Below are 10703 nucleotides of genomic sequence, written 5' to 3' on the forward strand. Positions count from 1 at the left end.
CTTAGAAAGGTAGTCTTCGGAATATCTATCTCCTGAACCTATAACTGATGATAGCCTGAACAAAGACCAATCTTCAAGAAGTGTTGCACTCCCTATAGCTGGTCGAACAAGTAATCAATCCTCGATAATGGATACCTATTTCGGATAGTGACCTTGTTCAACTCCTGATAATCTATACAAAGATGCATATTATCGTCCTTCTTCTTCACGAAAAGGACCGGCGCTCTCCACAGAGAATAACTCTGGCGAATAAAACCCTGAGACAACAACTTATCCAGCTGAGTCTGTAGCTCCCTTATCTTAGCAGGTGCCATACAATAGGGAGCTCGAGATATCGATGTTGTGCTTAGCTGCATCTCGATGTAGGACTCAACCTCTCACATAGGAGGTAACCCCGATATGTCCTAAAAGGCATCCTAAAAATCTATGTCGACTCTAGTCTCACACAACTCAGCACTTCGATCTCTCAGCATCACCTCCTTAATATATGCCAGAAATAACTTTACAAACTGGTTGCTCTATGAGGTCGCTACAATCAACTCAAACCCATCGGACGCTCGCAAACAGACTGTTTTCGCAAAACAGTTGATGCTAACATGGTAGTATGATAACCAATCCATACTAAGAATGATGTTGAAATCCGACATCCACAAAATGATTAGATCAAAAAAAACTCCGACTCATCTAAGCTGATGACACATCTCCTACAGACGCTCCCTAATAGAGATACCTCCCCTAAAGGAGTAGAAATGGATAGCGGTACATCTAAGGGATGTGCGACTAACTGAAGCTTATCCATAAAGGCATCAGATATGAAAGAATGGGAAGCTCCAGAATCAAACAGGATCTGAGCTGGAAAAGAGTTCACTAAGAAAGTACCTTTTACTATAGCTCTGCTCGCATCATGGTCACGTGGTACGACTGCATAGACTCTGCATGTGGCTGGCGACTGCTTAACTACTGGTGGTGGAAATACGATAGCAGTGAAAACCGCCAATTTGTACTAGCTACTCGATGGAAGATTTTGATGTTAAGTGATCACGGCTTAACATGTCAAGTTTGAAAAACATTGAAGATTGGTTGATAGAAGTTTTGGAGGACCCACCGTCAATTGATTTGATCAGTGGGGGTTTTGTGGAGAAGATTGATTTGTCAAAATGGTCCAATCTTGTCTCAGCAAAAGAATTCACGAGAGTTGGTGAATTCGATGTTAATAACAAGATATGTTCCAGCTTTGAAAACATTCAAAATCCAAGTATGGATCTCTTATTTATCATTTTTTGTAGTAACTGGGTTATCCCTAAAAATACTACACGTAGTATTCTTCTGAGAACTTCCTAATACATGGGTTATCTTGAATGTACTAAGGGTAGTATTTTTGCAAGAACTTACCATTTATCGGCATCATGAGCTGGGCGCCTTCCTTGGTGATATGGCGATATACGCCGTTCAAATAGACTATCTCTACCACAAATGGTTCTTCCCATTTAGCTTCAAACTTGCCTTTTTTCTTGGAATTAAGGATCATTGGTCGTTGGACAGCTAAGACCAAGTCCCCTTCTCTAAAACTCCATTGTCGAACCTTCTTGTCAAAAGCTGTTGGGCTTCCAAGTGCTTTTCATCAAGCATCTCGAGTTCTTCAAGATGTTTCTAATGTTGTTCTTCAGTCGTCATTTCCGTTGCGAGAGCGATCCGAATAGATGGAATTTGGATCTCCAATGGAAGAACTGCTTCACACCCATACACTAAAGAATACGGGGTTGCTCCAGTAGGCGTGCGAACTATGGTACGATACGCACATAGAGCTTCGCCGAGCTTATCGTCCCAATCTCATTTGTTAGTCTTTACGAGTTTTGACAAAAGTTTTATGATAGTCTTGTTGAAGGCTTCAGCCAATCCATTTTCTGTGGGGTTGTAAGCTGTCGACGAGACATCTTTAATTTTAAACTTCTCGCAAAATTTGATGAAAACATTACTGACAAACTGAGGACCATTGTCATGTATGATTTGCCTCGGGACACCATATCGATAGATCATATAGTGTTTGATGAAGGTCATGACATTGCTCGTCTTAACTTCTCTGAGCGGAATCGCTTCAGCCCATTTGGAGAAGTAATCGGTAATTGCCAGGATGAATCGGTCGCTTTTGACCGACGGGGGAAAAATACGACCGACAATATCCATTCTCCAAGTCTCAAAAGGTAATGACGTAGCCAAAGGGTGTAGATGCTCCGGGTGTTGATACATATAATTCGCGTGTACCTGAACGCATAACACTTTCGGGCATACGCGACTACATCTTTGATCATGGTTAGCCAAAAGTATCACATCCTTCTGATACGGTCATAAAGTTTGGGACCAGGTTGATGTGCACCACAAACTTCTTCGTGCGTCCCCTTAATGACCACTTCCACTTCTTTAGTCGATAGGCAGCGTAATAGTAAACCATCGTACCCTCGATGATATAGCATTCGACTCTCTGTGTTATAGTAGAATCTTGGTGCTCTCCGTCGAATTGAGTTTTCGGGACACAGGGATCTGTTTTGGAACTGTGCGGTCGACCGCGGCACAAGACCGGTCGACTGCGAACGTGCACAGGCTCATGTATGAGTCTGGATTTGGCGCGGTCGACCGCCGCGGTCGACCGCCAGACCCTGTAATGTATTTTTGGGCTCTATTGTTTGTCGCGATCAACCGCCGCGGTCGACCGCCAGACCCTGTAGGAGTTTCTCCAGGTTCTGTCATTGGTCGCGGTCGACCGTGACGGTCGACCGCGTAGCGGGTCAGGTCCATGTTTGGTTTCCTGTTCTTATTAGGTTTTGGTGTTTGTATAAATACCAATATACGTTTCTAGGTTTTCTAAGGCAAGAGTTTGGGAAATTTGGAGTAAGGTATTTTCTGAGCTATTTGATTAGGGTTTATTTGGAGAGATTAAGAGCTTTGTTGGTGAGATTAGTTTGTTCTTTCGAGTGATTTGTAATCTCAAGTTGTACTATTCTTCTCTATTAGTGAAAACCTCATCACCTTCTTGTCCCGTGGACGTAGGCAATTGCCGAACCACGTTAAAAATTGGTGTTTTGTTTGTGCATTAACATTGGTTGGTTTTGGCCCTCTTTGATCGGCGTTTGGTTTGGTTCCACGACACGGGGTTGTTTTTGCCCAACAGGATAGTATGCTCCCTAAGATTCGATTCGCCATGGATTTTGGCCCCATATGATTTCCTATGTAGTAAACTTTGAAAAGATTTTTTACCATGAGTGGACTTTCGAAATTCAGCCGGATTTCATGCAAAACCTGTAAAGTTCAGAGTCAGGGTGCTTGAAAATTACGTTTTTTTTCCGCATCCGAGAATAATTTAGCTTGAGCACAAGATCTTTTGCCCACAGGTTTCTGAAGCAAGAGGCTTTAGAGCTAGCACTCTTAGAGGTTCATCTATTTCATATGATGTTGCTGTTACAGCAGAAGAGGAGGAAGAAGAAATAACCATTCACCTCTAGGTGAGCCAACCACAACAGCAAACTGAAACAATGAAGATATAAGCTTTCATAAAATATTCGATGAATTATGGATGTTTTGTTTTGATCTCACTCAACACCTGCATTTTTGTACTAGTAACAACAAGATAAATACAAAACAATAATGATCATGTTTAAAACTATTACCCTTAAAACAATATTGCTAAAATAATCTGACGAAATTCTGTTTCAAGATCAGGGTTACTGTTATCAAACAAAATGATAACATTTCTCGAAGTACTTATACAAAATAACCACAGTAGAACTTAATAATCTCTATCTGTTGAAAAGGTACATGTACATCTATACTAAGACAGACTTTCAACAGTTAGTGAGAGGCTAAATTACAATGATCATATCATCCGCACTTGCAACGCCACTGAAGGCTGACCTTGGTGCAAGTATTATACAATGTATAATTTCATATTTGAACAGGCTGTAGAAAGTACGGAGAAATACGAAAGTGGAAGTTATAAGTGGAAGAAATTAAGAAGAGACTGCTATTTTCGACTATAAATCAGTAGATTGAATCTTTGCTGTCCTTAGAATCATTGTATCGGTAATTGTATAAACAGATCCTTAAGATGAACTTGTACAGTCTATTGATTGACTCCCACTAGCCTGCAAAGGACGAAAAAAAAAGTTCTTAGCAATCATGGAATGGCGCATGAAGAGTTGGAATCCACTATTACTTTGCAATGGATTTATCATAGGTTGTTGAATCTTCACAGCATAATTTGTCATTGGTGTGAAATTAATTTCTCTATTTTTATATGGTAATAAACTTATGTAGTTAGTTATGTTCCTTGTAGATACTATTACATTGAAAAACATTATAATATTAGAACATTTAGTAATATTTCTTTCTGTTTTATGACTGGAAAATTACCTTTCCTGGAAGTGGATCCTTTTGAATTAAACTGGATTAGTTTACAATTTATTGTATTTTGTACTGCACATGTAAAAGGGTGTAATTAGATTGATCATAGTAAATACTTCGAAGATAGATATAACACAACTACTAGTTCAATCTCTGAAATTATTCCAATTTCTCATATTTCTTGAATATAACTATAGTTCAATTCAAATTTCATAAGTGAAGTTGCTCACAATTGATATTTATCTCCATGAAGTGGGTATAGTTACTACTAATTGTTCACCAACTTCAGGAGTGAAAGAATTCGGTGTAAAGCTAAGTGTGTATATCACACACTGACAAAAGCTTAACCACACCTTTGTGCTAATTGTTGAATATAGCATTACTCAACCACACCAAGTTATTTGTCACAATACTTGCACAAAAGCTTAACCAACTACTCAAGTGGATATATTTAGTGCTAATTGTTGAATAAAGGATTACTCAATCACACGTTTCTTGTGTTAGATCATTTGCACAAAGGTAGACCATCTTGTCATAAAACTCTCCAACGCTAAAAACATATAGGACAACGGAAGAAATAAAAGACTACTTTTATAGTTCGTAAGCTCTATTTGCAAATAATTGAATGTGATCTATTGAAAGGTGAAGGAACTTGGGTAAGACAGAACCAAATTTATATTGATTCATGGACTGATTTCATTCCATCTGAAACTAGGCCAAAAAGGGCATTTTCAGGATATGAAATGAACTTCCATTAGAGTTGAACCAGCAAAAGGTAGAAGAGCAATTTTAGAGTTAACCTTTATTGGCAATAACGAAAATTTACATGGAAAATTTGAAATTAGAACCCTTCACTAAGAGATATTTGGAAAAAGTCATGAAGAAACTTAATGTCAGAGAAATTAGGACGAAGAACTAGAACAAATACCGACGAAAGAAAAAAAAATTAATAAAGTAGAAGTATAGAAGTGTTTCTCCATATAATAATATTAACAGATATTACTTTATTGGAAATTCGTTGAAGTAGCAGGTTGTTTGTTTTGTCTGGTTGATGTAAATATTGTAGAGAACCTTTCTGGAAGAAAAAAAATAAGAAAAGAAAAAAGAGAAGAATACAATGTATATGTAACCTGTTAGTTAAACAGCATGCAAAGCATTTCTAGCCAAAAAGTATGGATGTAAATGGAAGCTCACTAATGATGCATTTAGATATTTGTGGCACCACTATTCTAGATTAATCATATCATATTAGCCAATAAACTTGTAAGCACACAGATCACTAGTAAACAGTGAGAAATGATTAAATTAAAAGGAATCTGAAGCTCAGTGCTACATCATGCCTATTGATAAGTATCTGTTAGTTATTTCTACCTGTACACAGCATTTTGACCAGTTCGAGATTTCAGCTGAAAAACCTGCAATGGACCTGTGCATGCAACCAGACAGGGAATGCTAAAACTGAAATTTCATTAGAAAACAATAATTCTAAACTAATCATATGAGATGCTGAACTATCTCCAAGAGTAATTCCCTTCTAACCAGTAAGACAATAAGTTTAAAATGCCACAAATTAGTTTTTAGATGGAGCTCACTATATGATCCACAGTTAAAGATCAATATATTATAGTCTTAAATAAGCAGTGTCGTACTTTTATTTGTTTTCATGATGTAATATTACAATGTGATAAAAAAGCCTAAGACTAAGATATTGAAGGCTATGTCCATAATACTATATAAAACTGTAATATTACAATGTGATAAAAAAGCTTAAGACTAAGATATTGAAGGCTATCTCCATAATACTAAATAAAAATATAAAGAGTAAGGAAGTTAACTATATCTTACCCAAAGATCATCAAGCATTGGGCACAGTTTTGTCAAGAAGATATCACGTGCAAGTCAGATGACTGCTTAACCGAACAAAGTCATAATGGTAGTTTAAACCAGAAAATTCATGGTATTAGTTAATTAGAATAAACGAATTACACGATAGTTTTTAGAAAGAATTAGTTATCATTTCTCAGAAACTTCCCTCAAGACCTCATGCTCGTTACCATGTAACTAACATAAAAATAGTGCATGCTGATTCCTAAACACGCAATGGGCCAACCAAGTGCTCTTTACCATATAACTAAATGTAATCCATATAACTAATGCAAAAATAGTACATGCTGATTCTTAAAAATGCAATGGCAACGATATGCTCTTTACCATATAACTAACGTCAAAAAATAATTAGCTCATGTTGATTGTTATTTGAGGTCAAGAAAATGTTATTTTCATAAGTTTTCAACTTCAGATAAATAAATTCCTTATGAAATTACCTCATTTTCTTAACTAGGATGAATGAATAAATGTTTAAATACACAAATAGTACACACGTGTCAAATCAATCTGCGAAGATAAGGATGTGGACTTTGACGTACATGTAGCTAGACTCAGGCACAACGTGGAACATGTTGCATGAGAGATCAATTGTATTAACTGTCCCTTACCTGTTAGAGATCAGAGTATGTGGGAGATTACGATTCCGTCCTCTGTTTTAGATAATGATCTATTGAACTCTTTCTAATGAAATAGTCTGGGACTATTCTTCATTGGTCCTCTACGAATAATATGGCAAGTCAGCAGCCATTAGAAATCAGCTGCTTGATGTTTTCGCGTAAAAATTCATCCAACTACGCTTCAAGAGTACTCAAGGGTCTCATTGAGTGCTCTATAGTACTGTATAACTCATCTCAAAACAAAAAACATTTTTACTTTGGATATTACTTTCATTAAAGCATGTGCTATTTACTCACTAGTTCTGGCAGAGGGAGGCAGCAAGCTTGAGGCAACAATTGCATAATCTACAAGAAAATCATTGGTACCGTTCTTTTTCCCTAAATTGACATCAAAATAAAAAATCATGTTAGAAGTGCATTCATGCAAGTATTCGAAACAAAAATAGCTATCTAATGTGTTATATAATTAAGGGAATTAATTTGTTGACGTCAATTTGAAAGATAAACATATGAATGAGCACTATCTGCGATAACAACCTAATAACTTGATTAGAACATAACCATTTTGATATTGCACGTAAATTATTTCAATTTATATTTTTTTTACCACCATTACTTCAGTGACAAACTATCTCATTCATGACCATTAACTTTCCTAATTAAGCCAAACTCTTCAAGGAATGTGAAGAATAACGAAACAGAGAAAGAAACAGAGAAAGAAAACCCACGTACGGTCACAAAGTGGTGATCATAACAGCAAATTATCTATACAAATAAAACAGCCATTGAAGCCTGGTTAAATAGCAAAGTGGTGAGAACTTGCGCGATCAAAGCCATAACTAACCATAAAACCTCAAACAAATTAAAGGTCACACACCAGATTTTGGGAGCCTAAAGAAACATCAAGTGGAAATAAAACCTTTGATCATACCAGACATCTCAGTACTTTCTTTTTTTTTTTTTAAGTAAATCTTACACTACGTTGAATATTGGATAAGTGTTTAAGAAGTAGATTATGTGATCAACTTACTTGTGTGAAAATGACTGACCCAAATTGAAGCATTATAGAGTACTTGGCGGAGCTTATTTTCTGGTCAAAGTAGCTTATAAGCCAGGTTTTTTATATGTACATGTTTGTAATGTGATGCCCCAACATTAGTCCCACATGGGAAAATGATCCACCAAAACATTATCAGTACAATAAAGTGAGAGCAACCTCTATCAGAATCATTTCATTCCTTTGAAATCAAAGGGACTTGTAACTGAATATGCCCAAAGTTCCCCTACCTATACAGATCCATTCATCAACATTTTGATCTAGCTTTTGCATTCACCAAATCTATTGTCATAACTCTATTTTTAACTTGATCCTCAACATATAAATAGAACTTGTATTTATTTCTATTTTTGAATCATAACCAAGTGTCTATAGACCATTGCCTGGAGCACTCCTTTGCTTTGTGGCGCATCCAACTTCCCAAATATGCTCATCCTGAGGATTTCGTTATCCTGGAGCACTCCTTTCCATTCATCAATCATTGAAATTGCTATTAGGTCCCTCATATCGTCTAAGTAGTTCGAAATTAGTCTCTCTACTAAGAAAACCATCCGATCTCTTAACCATGGTTAGGTTAATGCTTAAACATGGATGTTAGTTACCAAAATACCCTCACTTCTTAACTTCCCCTCCAAACTGGACTTTTGCCCTCTCCATCTTTGTTTCCCTAGCAACTCCAACTCCTATGTTGCAGACTATAAATACGCTTCATGTTAGCTCCACTACCAGAAACTCCATGGAGGATGAATTTGAATGCAAATACTCCATTAGAGAGTTTCTGACATATTAGGATAAAATATTGATTAGAGAGGGCTTGCTAGAGGAGAATCAAGGGGGCTTTGTACAACCAATAAGAATTAGCCATTGCAAAAAATGGATTTGGGGAATGAGATTACAGTTCGAGAAGATGACTTTTAAATGATGGCTTTTTGTTATAATAAAACTGAGTTTGTGTAAGCGAATAAGGTTTTAGATGGGTAATGGGTTTGGGGTTATAATGTAAGGTGTATAAGTTTCAATCGATCCCAAAAGTTAAAGTTAATGGAATATTCCCCTCCCATTCCAGTTGCTGCTAAGTAGGGTGCCTGATTCCAAAATATTTAGAAGATTTGGAGGATCTAACAGCAATCTGACAGATCAATATTAGAAAGTAACCATCAATATCTTCTTAAACCAATAAATATGCCTAAGTAAGGCTGCCTTATAACAATCCTGTCTTAAAATTAAAAATAAATAACCATATGCCTTCTCACAAGATGCTCAGTTAAAGTTGAAAGTGATATTTATGGACTGCCAATATATGGAAGACAACATACAAACAGGCTCTAGCAAAATAATAAAGCTGATAACAAGAAAATTTTAGACATATAGTTTACCTCATTAAGCTAAGAGTCTTGTTAAATAGCACTGGAAGGCCAAAACCTGGAAGAAATCAGAAAAGTTATCATTTCATGCAAAATTTCTCAGTAAATAGATAATAGTTCAGGTTGAATCTTTGGTAATTAACTTTGAAATAATTGGAGAAATGACCATAGTCCAAAGTGTATATAAGAAAACTAGAGAGAAGTGAGATTGCTTGAAATCTCTTAACCAAAGAACAATGGTAACCCAAAATAAATAAATAAATAAAAGTAAACTACCACCTAAACTTTGAGTAAAACAATCATGTGCGGGATTTCTTATAAAAGCAGCAGTGATCTAATAAATTAATTTAGACATGTTAGAATGTTTGCATCCATTTTCCAAACTCTTAACATGAGAAATGGTCTTAATGGAATTCCTCACTTAATCAAAAAATATACATATAGTCTATAGTAACTTTTTTCAGTAAACAGTGGTATCTTATAAGTAAACAATCATGTTTGAGCAATAATAACATTTGCAGGGCGGAATTCTTCGACACGCGTTGAGCAGTAAGGATTCCTTTAAGTTATAACGAGTCTTCAGAAACAATTCTATTTTCTTAGAATCATTATTGCAAATTGTATAGTACTACCTTGATATCAATCTAATGAAACTCACATTGATATACTGTTTAGTAGCGGGGAAAAAATAATTTTATCTATATCCGCATCTGTTAGCATATGAGCATGGTTACTAAATATCTTTATCCGATAAAATATTGTTATAGATACAGAGATATGTAGTCAAATACCCAAATCCAAAACAGAAACATCCAAATTACATGTTGCACGTGGACTTTCAATAGTTTTAACTCCTTAGATTGACGGTTTTGAGGTTAATTTAACAATCAAGAGATCTAATTTTAGCTTTTCAGATATAGCGAATGTAGTAAATGAACTCTCTTATATCATTTTTTTCATTTTCTCAATCCATTTCGTATCCGCATGGATATCCGCATTTATGTCTGCATGAATATTTGTATTTGTATCTGATTTTAGCAGATATGTATATGAATTTTCCTTCCGAGGCATATTTTTACCTGTATCCATTGACTATAGATATGTTAAGTACCATATCTAAGTCATGTCTTGTAAAACCCTGCAAATTTGAGATAATATGTGATTAATTGTGATAAGTGCATATTTCTTGTGGTAAATATCATTAAATGGTGTACGAGTATGATAACAAGTGATTTGAGATCGAACAAATTCATATATGTGAAAGAATCAAGTTTAAAACATGCACATCTGAAAATACTCTGGCCGATCGACCGCCGCCCAAGGCCCAGTCGACCGACATTGGATTTTTCAGAAACCCAGTTGCGGTTAGATTTTGGATCTTTT

At 36.0% G+C, this 10703-nt stretch overlaps 1 long non-coding RNA gene across 3 annotated transcripts in view; it reads right to left on the reverse strand.

Moving 5' to 3' along the window:
* Positions 1–3756: 3756 nt before the first annotated feature.
* Positions 3757–10703, reverse strand: part of LOC109827881 — an 18970-nt gene continuing 12023 nt past the window's right edge. The window contains exons 3-5 of one of the 3 annotated variants that reach the window (XR_002243531.1): positions 9333–9378; positions 4626–7277; positions 3757–4467 (exon numbers count right to left, since the gene is read on the reverse strand). This is a non-coding gene — a long non-coding RNA (uncharacterized LOC109827881). Of the gene's footprint in view, positions 7278–9332; positions 9379–10703 lie in introns of all 3 variants that reach the window. The other 2 variants (XR_002243530.1, XR_002243529.1) reach the window with 2 other exon arrangements.

This window comes from Asparagus officinalis, unplaced genomic scaffold (genome assembly GCF_001876935.1).
Source record: "Asparagus officinalis unplaced genomic scaffold, Aspof.V1 AsparagusV1_Un494, whole genome shotgun sequence".
Lineage (NCBI taxonomy): Eukaryota > Viridiplantae > Streptophyta > Magnoliopsida > Asparagales > Asparagaceae > Asparagus > Asparagus officinalis.